The following is a 14,514-nucleotide window of genomic DNA, read 5'->3' on the forward strand; positions in this document are numbered from 1 at the left end:
TTTTACTATGCTGAATTGTGAAATGTCTAATAAAAACAGGCATTACCAAACAGAAACTGAATCTCTAAAGTAATTTTATTGATATTTTGTGGAGGATTTTTATTTCAGTCTTATTTTGCTTTCATGTGGAAGATTTTTAGTGTACAATATCATGTGTGTCCAGTTACTTGTATTCTTCTACAGCCATTAGTCTGACAGTAAATACTCCTCCTTGTACTGTAAAATTTGTCTTATGCATTCAGACAAGTTAACGCTATCAGGTAGTAACAAGTCTTGTAATAATAATAGATGTAATAAACGTTAATGAAAAAATGAGTACACTTTAAAAGCATGTCCTATTATAATGTTTGACAACTATAAGGATTGTCAAATAGCTGTCTTCTACATTTGTTTTCTGAGAAATATAGCTTTCATAGGCTTTAACAATGTCTTCATTTTTTTCATGGAATGTTACCAATTATGGTAAGGAAAGCAAACAATAATTCCAGTGGGCCAGGTATGCATGCTCTTACTTTACTGACACAATTTTTAATTGAGGCAGACACAAAGAACTTCTTCCTTTTTTGAATATTACACTTTTAGGTATTTATAAAGAGTGAATTCGGTCAGGAGAAAGGGCTCAATTTATTTTTCTGATAAAACTGAAGTGTGAGAAATGCACTGTCATCATACAAAATCATGTAGGAATCAATGAAAAATACTTCTGCAGGTGTCTGTATTCACAAAAAGGTACATTTGTCTTCAAACTGAGATGTGAACTACATTAGCGTACTCATTTGCATTTTCAAATTTGGGATTTTATTTCTTCCATTTTGTCTGCAAAAGACTGTTCACATAATTTTAAAGGAGGCTTTTAAGTTTTTTGTATCATATAGATAATCTGTAACGGTAAAAAATCCCTCAGTATTGCTAAGCATTAAGTGCATGAAGAATACAGAAATCAGGATGGATGAGTGAACAGTCATTATCCAATTGACAAAGTTAAGCTTTGCTCTCTGCCCCTTTGTCCACCCTCATTTGTTTGCTGTATGTTAAGGTGTTAAGGACAAATCTGTGTCAATAGACAAAGTTAGTATTTATGTCATTATGTTAGTGTACAGCTCTTCATTGCTACCCTTAATACTTGATCTGATGCCTGATCTTACAGGACAGATTAACTTCCCAGCTAGACAGCGTGCCTGTTTTTGTACCTTTAATGGAACTATTTTTTTTTTCTTCTTCATTACCACTGAACTTTCGGAGTTTTAGTCATACAGTTTTTGAAGCACTGAATTTCTGCTGTTAAGGGTCTTTTAGAAAGCCAGAAGCAGCTTTTTGATTTGCTGCCCAGTGTTAGCTTATCAGGGACTGCTGTAGACTGTGCAATGGACCATGCACCAGCTGGGAATTGCTGGGACCATATGCTAGATGGAATTTTATCTAGAATGCATATTGCAATGGGGTAAGTCTGTTGCATATCTCTTTGTAGTTTAGACAGCCTCTGGAATTCAGGATTTTCTATGACTTCGTAGTCTCAAAAAAAAAATGCTTTGTTATGACAAATTATGATTATATCTGGTTTTGTAATATAAGCATTTATTAAGTCTTCTCTTAATCAAGAAAACTCCTTCATTATGAGAACTGATCAAAACGCTATTGGCTAGAAAAATAAGAAGAAAGAAGGGATTCTTCAGAAACAGTAAACAAGAAACTGCTAACATTGTTATAATTAGAGAAACAAAATACTGTCTAGGTAATAGTTTCTCAATAAACTTTTCTGAATGAAATCTGTTGACATTTTCTGATAACTCAAGTTCTTCATTTTTGGGGGGAACTTAACACATATTCATCCAGGAGTCTTCAGACATGCAGCTGTCTTGAAATTTGATTTTATTTTCACCTTTCTGAACTATAGAACTTTTTCTGCAATTTGTCTTCATAGTAGTGCCCAAGCTCCTAAAAATTAAGGAAATAGAGAATATATATTTACTCATACTTGAGAGGCAATAATTTTGTCAGAAGTGCTAGGATTTTAGATACTTGAGAATTTTTTCAGAAAAAAGTGATGTGAGACTTGTTTGGTAATTTTAGCCTCTCAGCAGCAGCTGTTGTTAATTTATTGTACTGATTCACAACCTTTGTAAACGCATTATAGTAATCTGGAACTGCAGAAGTCTACCATTTTTTTACCCTGCTGCAGCAGCTAGTTAGCCTTCATAATGGAAGAATATGCCAGCTACAAAATATCTATCACCTGGTTTTTTGTTGCTTTTTATAAGTAAAAAATGCAAAGTATTAGCGAAGGTCCATCAGCTCAGGAAAATCATATTGAAATAGTCAGCAGAACACTTTGTTCAAAACATAAACCATTTGCAGACCAAACTGAGAAAAGCCCAGACTAAAAGACCAATAATATTGTCACCAAAGACTAATGCACATCTTACTCAATTCAGGCAGATAGATTTCACCTTGCAAATTTAAATCAATGCGCTGCTGTGGTTTTAATGAATTAGTCCCCGATTTTTGTGGATGCAAACTATATTATCTTGGATTCTATTATTTACCAACTATAAGCCAAACTATGCCCAGAGATTTTGTTTCACTTTGATTCATTGAATGTTATAGTTTCCATATAGTTTTAGACCAAACTTAGCTGTTTTCAGAAAGTCGTAAAGGTTTAATTTGAAGTAAAATACATTCTCAAAGATTGTAACAGCAGTTTCAAGTTTCCACTGAAAACCACTGGAACATGATCCAAGTCTGTGCCAGTTCCCTGATTGTCAGTAAAAAGTACACAAATATGTTTTACAGCAATATATATATTATATATATAAAAACTATATAAAATCTGTATTTATTTATATATATATAAATGTCTTTTTTTTTTTTCCCCTAATGCAGTCTATTTTTACTGTACTGGGTTTATGTAGCAAGATTTTGGTAGCAGGGTGGGAAAGCTGCATCAGTGCCTACTGTAAGAAGCCACCAGAAGCTGCCCCTATGTTCAAAAGCATCAGTTCCACCCACTAGATGGACCTACTGCTGGCCAAAGGTGAGCCCATCAGGGACACTGGTAGTGGTTTTGTGATAACATATTTTAGAAGGGACAAAAACTGCTCTGCAACAGCAGCTGGGAGAGAGAAGTGAGAATATGTGAGAATAAAAAATACGCAGACACAAAAGTAAGTAAAGAAGGAGGAAGAGAAGGTGCTCTAAGTGCTGGAACAGATTCCCCTGGAGCCCATGGTGAAGACCGTTATGAGGCAGGCTGTGCCCTTGCAGCCCATGAAGTGGAGCTGGTATCCACCATGCCCATGGAGGACCCCCGGACAGTTCAATGTGCCCAAAGGAGGCTGTGACCCAGTTGAGCAGGCTTCTGGCAGGACCTGACCCTCTGGCAAGGAGCCCATGCTGGAGCAGGTTTGCTGCTAGGACTTGTGACCCCCATGGGGAACCCACACTGTTCCTGAAGGACTGCACCCCATAGAAAGCATTCATGTTAGTGCTGTTGGGAAGAACTGCCCTTGATGGTATTTGCTAAATGATCTCCCTATTCTCTACCTTGACCCATGAGCCTTTCATCATATTACCTTCCCCATGTCTGTTGACAAGAGGGAGTGATACAACAGCTTGGTAGGAAGCAGGTGGCCAGTCAAGGTCAACCTGCCACATTTAGAAACAAAAAGTTCCTATCCCATCCCACCCTATCCTATCCCACCCTATCCTATCCTACCCTATCCTAGTCCCCTTTTGGCACATGCTGTTGTTGTTACTCTTGTTACTGTTATTATAAAAAGAGCATCTTATATAAGTTTTGTCTTGCCAGTATTTTGGTGGAGATCTCAGCCGTAACTCTTAAGTCCAAGAACTGACAAGCATGAGAACAATAGTTACTGTAATGATCCAGAATTTTTTAATATGCTAAGACACAGGTTTTGTACCCGTTCAGTCAATAACAGCCAAAACTATATTATGTGCCATTACTAAACAAACCACATGCAGGAAAAAAAAATACTCAAAAGTCATAGTCATCAGCAAGGTGATGGAAAAGAAATTGCAATCAAAAGTGAGGTCATCCTGACTGACCTGACTTTCTATTGGAGATACTTCCATGTGTTACATGAGCCAGTCAATGCCCTGCTGTGTAATTGCAGACACAAAAAATAAATGAATGAGCTTTTACAGAGGAGACCAGGAAATGTACCTGTAAAATTTTAAGCTTGCCCTTGATTTTTTTTAAATAGCTAATTCCTGTCTTCCTGTTATCGTTTGTATGTATACAAGAAAATTTCCCAGTGGTCGCCAGCAGGCTGTTACTGAACTTTATTTTATGCAATAGATCCTAACAGATACAGTCTGTGGACTACCTCTCCGTAAGTTAAGAAAAGGAAAACAAGACGTAAGAAAGATGTAGTAAAAACACAGCTTCAGCTTGAACTGTTTTTTGTAGGACTTTTCCTGAGAACTATGAGGCGTATTTTCTCATGGAAACTGAGGTAATGGCAAAAAGCTATGTGCAAGCGATTGAAATTCTGGCTTCAGTCAAATCCCCAATAGGTAGGTCAATGAAGATACTTCACACTGAGATGCAGTAAGATCTACGTATGCTTAAATAGAAATTGTAGCAAGAATTTTGTCAGCCAGCTTGTCTTGATCTATGCACATCATTCTCCTCTGGGTGATTAACTGCAGCTTCTCTCTGGCATGATTGCCACAGGTCCATTGTTTTTCTTCCTGATAGCTGCAGACTCTCTGAAGAATATTGAGTTCATGTCTTTTGCTATAATTATATCCTGCTATAGAATTTGTATTAGGGAAACTTTCAGTTTTATGTTTTTCTAATTATAATAACAAGACATTTTCTCATTTCAAAATCTGAGAAATAATGTATCTTAATTTACCATTGTTGAAACAGACTTTTTTTTGGGGGGGGGGGGGGGTAAAGGAAAATATTAACATATAAGCTAAAACCAGTTAAGATTTGTTCTGATTTTTGTTCAGTTCCAATTCAAATACTTGTGTTCATGTAATTACATGAAAGTACAAACTTACATTTAATCAGAGAAATAGTAGCCTTCCAATGCCTGGAAACTGCCTGTCAGTCTTCAGTTTATTAGAATTATGTAGGTTACCCTTTCTTTCTCCATCATATGGGTGTAGCATATGAATTAGTTCTATTGTACTCCTAAGAGTAACTGTAATTTTGCCTTATAGCTTACCAGTACAATCTACACAACCTAGTACAGTGTTATGCAAAGAAGCTCAGTTACTTCTGAAATAATTTAACTGTAGAACCAAAATGAACAAAAGCTGTGATATCTTTACATCATACTGACAGAATATGAGCTATTTGGTCTCAGAGAGTTAGATAAGCCAAGAAACAGAAGTAGGCCTGCAGTCTGTGCCAGTACCTGACCCTCTGTTTGTCAGGATAAACATCTGTTTGTCTAAGGCCTTCCTCTGAATTCACTGGATATTTTACCTCAGTAGAACCAAGGGAATCTCAACCACTTTGTACTTCTATGTGCAGCACAGGCATTTTCTGACTTTTGCAGCCCAAAATTTACAGCCCAAACAGCATATGGAAGGTAAGTAGGGAAGAAATGTAGGTAGGGTTACACTTCTATAAATTTGTATTATTCTGTTTAAAGCTTGCTTCTTTCTTTTTCTCTTTTCTCTCTTTCTCCTTCCTTCCTTTCTTCCCCCCTTCCTTCCTTCCTTCAAAATAATTTGATGCTTAAACTACATACACAGAATCACAATATTCTATTTCTGAAACACTAATTTCAGAGCAATTGTAAAAAAACATACACTGTTGACTGAAATGTAACGTTACAGCTCTTCCATTAAAGAAATTAAGATTTTTATAAATGCTGTATATACATCATGTATAGGTAAAAAGAAAGTTTGTCTTATTTTTGAAGTGACAACATACACAAACATACCATGATGAAGTGATAAATGAGGTGCAGATACTTACAGAAAGGACATATGTATTCTTATACTTGAGGTTCATCTAGAATTTTTCATAGAATCATCATTACCAGGCTAGCCAAAAATGTTTTAAGAAGTATTCAAGAGTTCATCTGCTAATTTTGATGTATTTTTAATCATGATGTTCTCTGTTCCAGTATATAAACACACTGCTTTTTTTTTGTGTTATTTAACTGATTGTTCTTATCCCTTAAGAGGCTTCATGATCACAGAATCACTAATTTCATTTTGGTACATGATACCTTTAAGTTGTCTCCTACTGCCTTACTCATAACACTGCATCTTTTCATCTAGTTGACTTTCACAGACTAGCACATTAGATGCTTGCAAATTCACAGTAGATAGACTGAAAAAAAAATAAGCTGGATAATAACATTAATGTTTGAAAATGAGATTTCTTTCCTAACTCTATGCAGCTAGCGTCCACTTCTTAGAACAGTAAACATACAACGATGTTGAGCAACAACTGCAAATACCACCCCCCCCCCCCCCCACACACACACTATTTTGCACAAAAGATCTTCTCATGTGCATATTGTACAAGAGTTATTATTACATGGAATGTATTCAGAAATATTCAGAACTTTAGTGGTGGATTTTTGTTGTGTTTTTCTGGGGGGTTTGGTTGTTTTTTTGTTTGTTTGTTTGTTTTGGGTTTTTTTTTTTTTTTGTTTTTTTTTTTTAGAAACAGCCTTTTATTTATTCAGAGATATTTTAGAAATATAGGCACAGAGCAGGAAGAAGCCTTAAAGACTATTGAGTTCACGTACCTTTCTTGGAAGGAAACCACAATATTTGATTAAATGGCTATATATGCATTTATAACCAAAACAACAGCAAAACACTGTACCTAATATAGGAAATTAGGCTGAGCGCAGCCTATTTTATTTCATTTAAAAGCATGTCCTGAAAGTCTTATAAGAGAGGGAACTTGGAGCTAATTAGTTCAGGTGCTACAATTAACTTAATTATTTTCTAGGATAATAAGGTTGTCATACCAGCTTTATTAAATTTGACATTAGACAATGTCATTTTCAAGGTTATAAAACATTTTCTATCTTGAAAATGTTATTAAGGACACATTTTGAGAAAAAGATTATTTGTTATAATCTGCTACATTTAAACTAGAGAATCAGTAGATTCAGAAGACTAAGTTCTTTATTGCATCTATGTAGTTTGTCACACCTGAGAGGTGAAAATTCAGAAATAGAACTGCCTTCTCTTTTTAAGAAAGGAGTAAGGTCAACTGAGATTGAAAGGTAAAACAGAGGAGTGTAAATCAAGCAGCACTGAGAATATCAGAAATCTTCTAATCCAAAGGTAGAGCAATTGTCCAACCTTCCCTCACTGTACGGTCATGGCATTCAGGTATCCCCCAAGTAATTTTGACTCCATTATTTTTCTAGCAGACCTTTTTCCAGAATGTGGTCTAATTTAGTCTTTTGCTATGAGTAGAAACTAAGCTATGTCTTTGTGTAATTTAGCACTGTGAAGAGCTGGGTTCTAAATTGTATATGACACTGTACACTGGTAAACTTGTGTTAAAGTAGCTGGTTAAGGTTGTATTGAAACCCAGTAAAAATTCTGAGAGACAATTTACCACCAAGAGAAATTCCAATCTATAATTTATGTCATAGTATTACCTTTATTACTCTGCAACATTTGCTGGGCTTTGAAATTTGCACATAGAATACAGATTTTATTGACTCAGAAGAACTCAGCAGCCCTACACAAATACTTAGTTAATACATAGAAAATAAGAGCAACATAATTAAAAGAAATTTCAGCTTAAGAAGTCTTTTGCTTGCAATACACAATACAGTCTTTCCACTTAGAGTGACACGATAGAAACATATATTGCATATTGTAGGAAAGAATGGAGTTGATGGTGTAATTATTGCTAAAAGCACTAGATGAAGGGATTTTGTAACTTAAATATCATTAAAGGATATGCCAAGTCAAAATAAAAAATTGCAGGCAAATTATACTTCCAATTTTTGGTTGCTAAATACCTTAAATATAAAACTATCACAGAATAAATTACTATACCTACCATCCAAGTTGACAACACATGCTTAATTTAGATTTATATGCCACACCTTAGGCACTTGCATTAGGGAAGATCAATCTTATCCACAATTACAGTAACTTTAGCAACAATCCATTAGTTACTCATGACCATAGAAACATCATAGAACCCTAGAATGGTTAAGAAGGGACCTTAAAGATCAGGGTTCTAACCCTGCTGCCAAGGGACTAGATAAGTATGCTGAAGGCCCAGCCCAATCTGACCCTGTGCACTTCCAGAGATGGGTATCCAATAGGTAATATTCTTCTAGCAGCTTCAGAATTTTTTTGTCCACATCTTTTAAAGTCATTGCATAGTTTGGTGTAAGAAATTTACCCCAAATTCATTGACTGTACTTCTGGAGGCTAGTGCTCTTCTGACGCTCTTTTTTTACCACCATAACCTGATTTCAACATTGGCCAGTGACTGAGTTAAGGCCTCTTTAAAAATGTTTCAATTATGTTGTTGTCTTTTACATCCTCAGCAATGATTCCTAGTGACTAAGACTTCTCTCAAAAATGTGAGGTTTTTAATGCTGAGAAAACAGTACTGTAATCTTCTAAGGGTGTGTGCCTACTATTAAAAAATAAAATCCTTTCTTATTTGTCTTTGATCATGAGTTTTCATACACTTACAATGACTCAGGTGGGTGAAGTGAAAGTAAGTTTCTGTGAAGTAGATTATCTTTTTCTGAGGTAGTCACATTAATATCCTTTCCAGAGAGACAGCAATATTCAGTCTTCAGACATGGTTCATCTAATCTGAAGTACACACTTGAAAACATCATGACCTATGCCATAATCAGTCCACCCACTGTTGCTAAAGACCTAGTCAACTCACGCAGATGTTTTCATCACAGATGCCTAAATTTAGGTGAGCTGTTTCTGTGAAACTTACAAGCAAAATAAATAAATAAATGCATACATACAAAAATACATTTGACAGTGACACCAAGCTGTGTGATGCAGTCACCACAATGGACAGAAGGGATGCCACCCAGAGGGACTGTGCTAGGCTTGAGAGGTGGGCCAGTGAGAATCTCATTAAGCTCAGCAAAGCCAAGTACAAGGATCTACACCTTGCCTGGGACAATCCCAAGCAGAAGTATGGGCTTGGAGGAGAATGGATTGAGAGCAGCCATGAGGAGACTTGGGAGTGTTGATGGATGAGTTGCTCAACATGAGCTGGCAGTGTGTGTTTAAAAGCAGTGTGCCTACAAGAAACCTGGAGAGGGACTTTTTGCAAGGACACGTAAGGGTACGACAATGGGGAATGGCTTTAAGCTGACAGAGGGGAGATTTAGAATAGATATCAGGAAAAAAATCTTTACTGTGAGCGTGGTGAGACACTGGAACAGGTTGCCCAGAGAAGCTGTGAATGCCCCAGTTCTGGCAGTGTTCAAGGCCAGATTGGACAGGGGTTTGAGCACCCTTGTTTAATGGAAGATGTTCCTGCCCGTGGGGTTGGAAGTAGATGAGCTTTAAGGTCCTTTCCAACCCAAACCATTCTATGATTCTATGAAATATCTTCAAAATTATGGATTTATTTTTCATTCCCACATATACATTAAAAAGCTATTATTCTCCTTGAAAATTCAATTCAACTAGATTTGTATATGCATATTTTGTCTGGAAATCCTGAAAAGTATGTACAAGATTTTCAGTGTAACAGAACAATTCTGTAAAAAAAAAAAAAAAAAAAAAAGGAGAAAGAATATAAAAAATAGAAAAATTTATTAATTAACCAAAACCTTCATGTGGATTGGCTGAGGGACAGCGGACACCCTGTGACCAACCCAGATGTCTTAGCCCTAGGAGATGGCGGTTGTGAAGAATATAGCTGAATGATGGACATGCAAAGCAATCCCAGCTGTCTGGTCTTAGCCGAACTCTGAGGCTTGTACCCAAGTTACCCAGGCTTCAAAGCCTAACCTTAGATTATTAAGGGTCAGCTACGTGCAGTAGAACAAAAAGGCTTGGTAGTTGCTCAAGGATAACAGGATGTGGGAGCGGGATGGCAAAACTGCAAGAGACATGCTAAAAGCAGCAAAAGTAACAGTTGGAAGAATTTTCCTATTCACCTCTAATCTGTCATAAGAATGTGTGGTTAGCACCTTTAAGCCAGTCGGAATCTATACTGGTTACATCAGCTATTCTTGTGTATTATAAAAGCTGTCAATGTGTGTGAATAAATTTGGCAAATCACTTGATCACATTGATCGTCTCCGCGCTTTGTCCATTCTCCCTCGTCAACACTTTCAAATAGCACTACTTGTTGCTTGTCCTGATTATCTTTCTAATGATGTATGGAAGGTAAACATGTAGTAGATGGAACAAGATGCAGATATGCGAATCATTACTCACTGTGATTTGCCTAAACTCTTCCTCAGCAGCTTAACAGTTAGGAAAATGCTGTCCTAAAGTAGTACTATAAACTTTCTATTATGTGTGTATATATATAAATATATATATATATATAAAAATGTGCAGAGGGCAATCCAGACTTTAATTCTTTACAATTCAGAGTACTACTTTTTCTGCAATTAATTGCAAGTATTTCTCTCAGTTATCTTGTATGAAACTTGGGGAGTTAGCATGTGCTGCTGCTTGCCTGACTGTCAGGTAGTTACATTTTGGTGAGGATCTGAGCAAAGAACCTAAATATCTTAACAGCTTACCCTAAAAAGCCTTTACACATCCAGAATACCATCAATCTTAACGGTTAACAGAAATTAGAAGCATAGTCCGACCAATCTCCTACTACAAAAATGGCATTTTCTAATATATGGGATGTGGTCAGAGGAACTTTATCAAACTGGAGCAAAAAAAAGGTATTCACTGGAAGAAGTGTAACAGGATATTGGCTCATTTCGAACAAAGGTATTAATCTGTCACTGAGACATAGAGAAAGGTAAGGAAAATAGGCTTTTGATTTTGCTCATTTGGAAAGAAGAAAATATGGATTCCAGTTCTTCATCTGGTAAGCGTTTACAGTAACATACTTAAATATAAACAATGCAACAAAAAATATTGTTCCCAGCTACAGATGTATAGTTGTGTCATGTAGATCAGTACCAAAAAGGACCAAGTGCCCTGCTATATGGTGGCGGGAATCTGGAAGTTAGCACGTGTACATGGCCAAATACACATTACATAAAGACCATCACTTTTCAGACTTCAGACTTTTCAGAATATTTTAGACTAAGTATTGTGTGGTGATATGAACCACAGGCACACTTATAATGGTCTATTGAAGTTACAACCAAGGAAACCTGCACTGTACAAGTACCTCAGATTCATGCTAGCAGCTAGGAATCAATCAAGGCAAATTAAAGCTTTTCTGAAAGAATTAAAAATATAGCATATCTACCATTCTACCACATTAATCATTGGGTAGTTGTTATTCATCTGCTCTTCCTTCCAAAGTTACTTTTTATATACTCACTGTAGCCCAGCAAGCGGTATTATTCACATTACTGAATAAAGGACATAGACTTTTCATTGATTTCACAGAGCAGGGTCACAGGACTTTCCCGAGGTCCCTTTAGGCTCAGATGGATTGTCCTTGTCTTACAAGTGCATTTTTAATTACAATGTTAAGATATGAATTAGACTAATAGTAGCTTATTGATGAAATGATGAAACAGGATGTTACACTAAGCAACATAGAGACATAGAATAAAGATATTCCTACCCTGGGAGAATTTAAAATCTAAGTGTAATCATGAGATAACTGATGGTAATTGACAGGCAGATGTGAAAACCAAAGAAACAATGAGACAGCATGATTGATTTTGGCATATCTTCTATTGTTAAGGTTTTAAAATTCATCATGGACAAGAATAATTTAGGATAAGAAAAAAAAAAAAAAAAGATAATGAAAGCCTTTTAGATCTTTCTAGGACAATAGTTCCAAACAGAAACTACACAGAAAGGCATAAATGTTAGCTGAAAATATAACATGGCTGATATAAGCTGTTACTAAGCTGAAAAGATATATAAACATTATCTGTGAAATGAGAAATCTAGCATAATCAAATGTTATGCCTTTGTGTTGTACAAAATTCATATAAAGAAAATAGTGTCTTGACTCTGTAATGTTTATGTATGCTAGAAAAGTTTATGCTTATCAGTAAAAGAAGTATCATTACAGAATTACAGTGTCTACGCTGCACTTGAGATACTTTGGAAAGAAAATCTTTTCTGTCAGGATAGGGGGTGATGCATATTTTTGTAAATAATTATGGAAGAACAGTGGAGATCTTTCTGTAAGGAAAACAGAAGCAGCAGTAAGAATGGAGCTGACTATGTAGCATCCTTTCATAAAATATTTAGAGCTCACGTCTATAATCTAATTCCAGTGATTTTGATCATTTTTCCTAAGCCACTGGAAAGTAGACCACAGAATCACAGTTATAGTTTGTTGCCTTTGATTGTTCCATCACAAACTTAAAATTTTAACAGTGAGTGGGAAATGGAAACAAATAGGAATATGTGATGTATACATGACATTTGCATTATGGCTCAAATAGTTGAGTCTAGCCTGACTACTGCTTAATCTTCTATTATAAAAATTCGCAACCAAATTAAAAGTAACTAAAAAATGTCACTAACCATAAGATTTGTGCATCAATGATATAGTGCTGTTTCGAGGTTATAATTAATGTTACACAGATTTTGCATACAGGCCAATTAGATTTATTATATTTTATTAGTATTACTACTTCTCAATTTATAAGATTGAAAGTGTCATTTCATAAATTAAAGGCATGTAAATATGTTGTTATTACAATATGTCAATATTACAGTGTCAATAACAATATGGCAATACTACAAACTTGATTGTAATACCTTGTGAATGCTGACAATGTCAGAAAAGTTCTAACTATGCTATCATTTCTGCTTATAAGCGTAAGTCAAAGATGAGCTACATAGCATAAGAAGCACATGCACCTATTGGAGTGAGTCCAGAAGAAGGCCATGAAGCTGATCAGAAGGCTGGAGCACCTCTCCTATGAAGACTGGCTGAGAGAATTGGGCTTGTTCAGCCTAGAGAAGGGAAGGCTCCAAGGAGACCTTAAAGCAGCCTTTCAGGACTTAAAGAGAGCCTAGAAGAAAGCTGGAGGCAGACTTTTTACAAGGGCAAGTAAGCATAGAATAAGGGGGAATGGATTTAAGATAAAAGAGAGTAGATTTAGATAAAATATTAGAATGAAATTCTTTACTCTGAGGGTGGTGGAGCTAGTAGCCCAAGGAAGTTGTGGGTACCTCATCCCTAGAAGTGTTCAAGGCAAGGTTGGACAGGACTTTGAGCAACCTGGTCTAGTGGAAGGTGTCCCTGCCCATGGCAGGGGTGTTAGATGAGCTTTAAGGTCTCTTCCAACCCAAAGCATTCTATGATTGCATGATTGTGATAGATGGTATCATTAACCAAGTTTAGGCAACACTTGGCTCTGAACGCCCAGAATAACAGGTCTCAACATTTTTCTGTTTTTCTAATAAAAGGTTTTGTTGATTAGCATGTATGTAAAATTTAAGCTGATACTCAGCAAAGGCAGTTTTTATTTGGTGAGCTCCCCAGCAACAAGGGTGCATAAACTGGTTATCAGCTTTCCCTCACTGTGAAAAAAAGTGTGGGTAGCGCCTTATTTTGAAAATAGGTTCTGTATGAAGGAATGCATGCAGCTCTTACAGATGAAAGGTCATTTCCTGATGGTTTTCTGGGAACTTTGCCTGTAGGCAGTAATCTGCCTTTGACTAGTCTTTAAACTAAGAATATGCTGATCACAGAGATGCTGATCACATGCTGACTAGAACACAGAACTTAAGAGCCAAAATAACTTTTCAGGGGCTTTAATCACCACTGTTCACACAATCAGGTATGGCCAGTGCATCTCTTTATATTTCTAAGTTATCTTCCCCTGTCCCTCTCACCAGTATGTATGTAGTTGGCTTTTGCATCAGAAAAGATGTCAGTTCTTTGCCTAAAAGCCTTTACTCCCCTAGAAGAATTTACAGACACCCACATGGAGGCTTAGTAGCATCTTCAAATGCTACTTAAAAGAACCAGTCTTGCCAAGATTCCATGTGTCTTGTTAGGGATACAACCTGGTTCTTGAATAACATCATGTATTTTGCACTTGATTGAAGTCATGATTGTTTTTAGCCCTTAAAAAATATGTACAAGGTACTAAGCTTTTAGTGAGGCACAAGCTTAGTAAAAGTTTTTTCAGTTTTACCACTGTAATAAAAAATTCATCAAATCATGTTTATTTTATTAAGGGTAAATAAGCTGGTTACCAGTGAAACTGTAAGGTAATTCCTCCCCAGATTTGATATATTTGATATTTATGGAGGTGATATAGCAGTTGCCAGCCACACTTTAATAGCCTTGTCAGGCAAAACAAAGTAGTACAAGATCAGTGTTCACCAGTGCTATCTCCAACCATAAGCATTGCATGCCCATTATCAAAA

General features: G+C 36.2%; 1 protein-coding gene across 1 annotated transcript in view; it reads right to left on the reverse strand.

The window, feature by feature from the left end:
• Positions 1-14,514, reverse strand: part of LOC133213451 (T-cell activation Rho GTPase-activating protein-like) — a 651,891-nt gene that overhangs the window by 479,768 nt on the left and 157,609 nt on the right. The window lies entirely within an intron of this gene.

Source organism: Neopsephotus bourkii, unplaced genomic scaffold (genome assembly GCF_033783945.1).
Source record: "Neopsephotus bourkii isolate Nb327-2 ecotype Australia unplaced genomic scaffold, CSIRO-AGI_Nbou_v1 NB_821, whole genome shotgun sequence".
Taxonomy (NCBI): Eukaryota; Metazoa; Chordata; class Aves; order Psittaciformes; family Psittacidae; genus Neopsephotus; species Neopsephotus bourkii.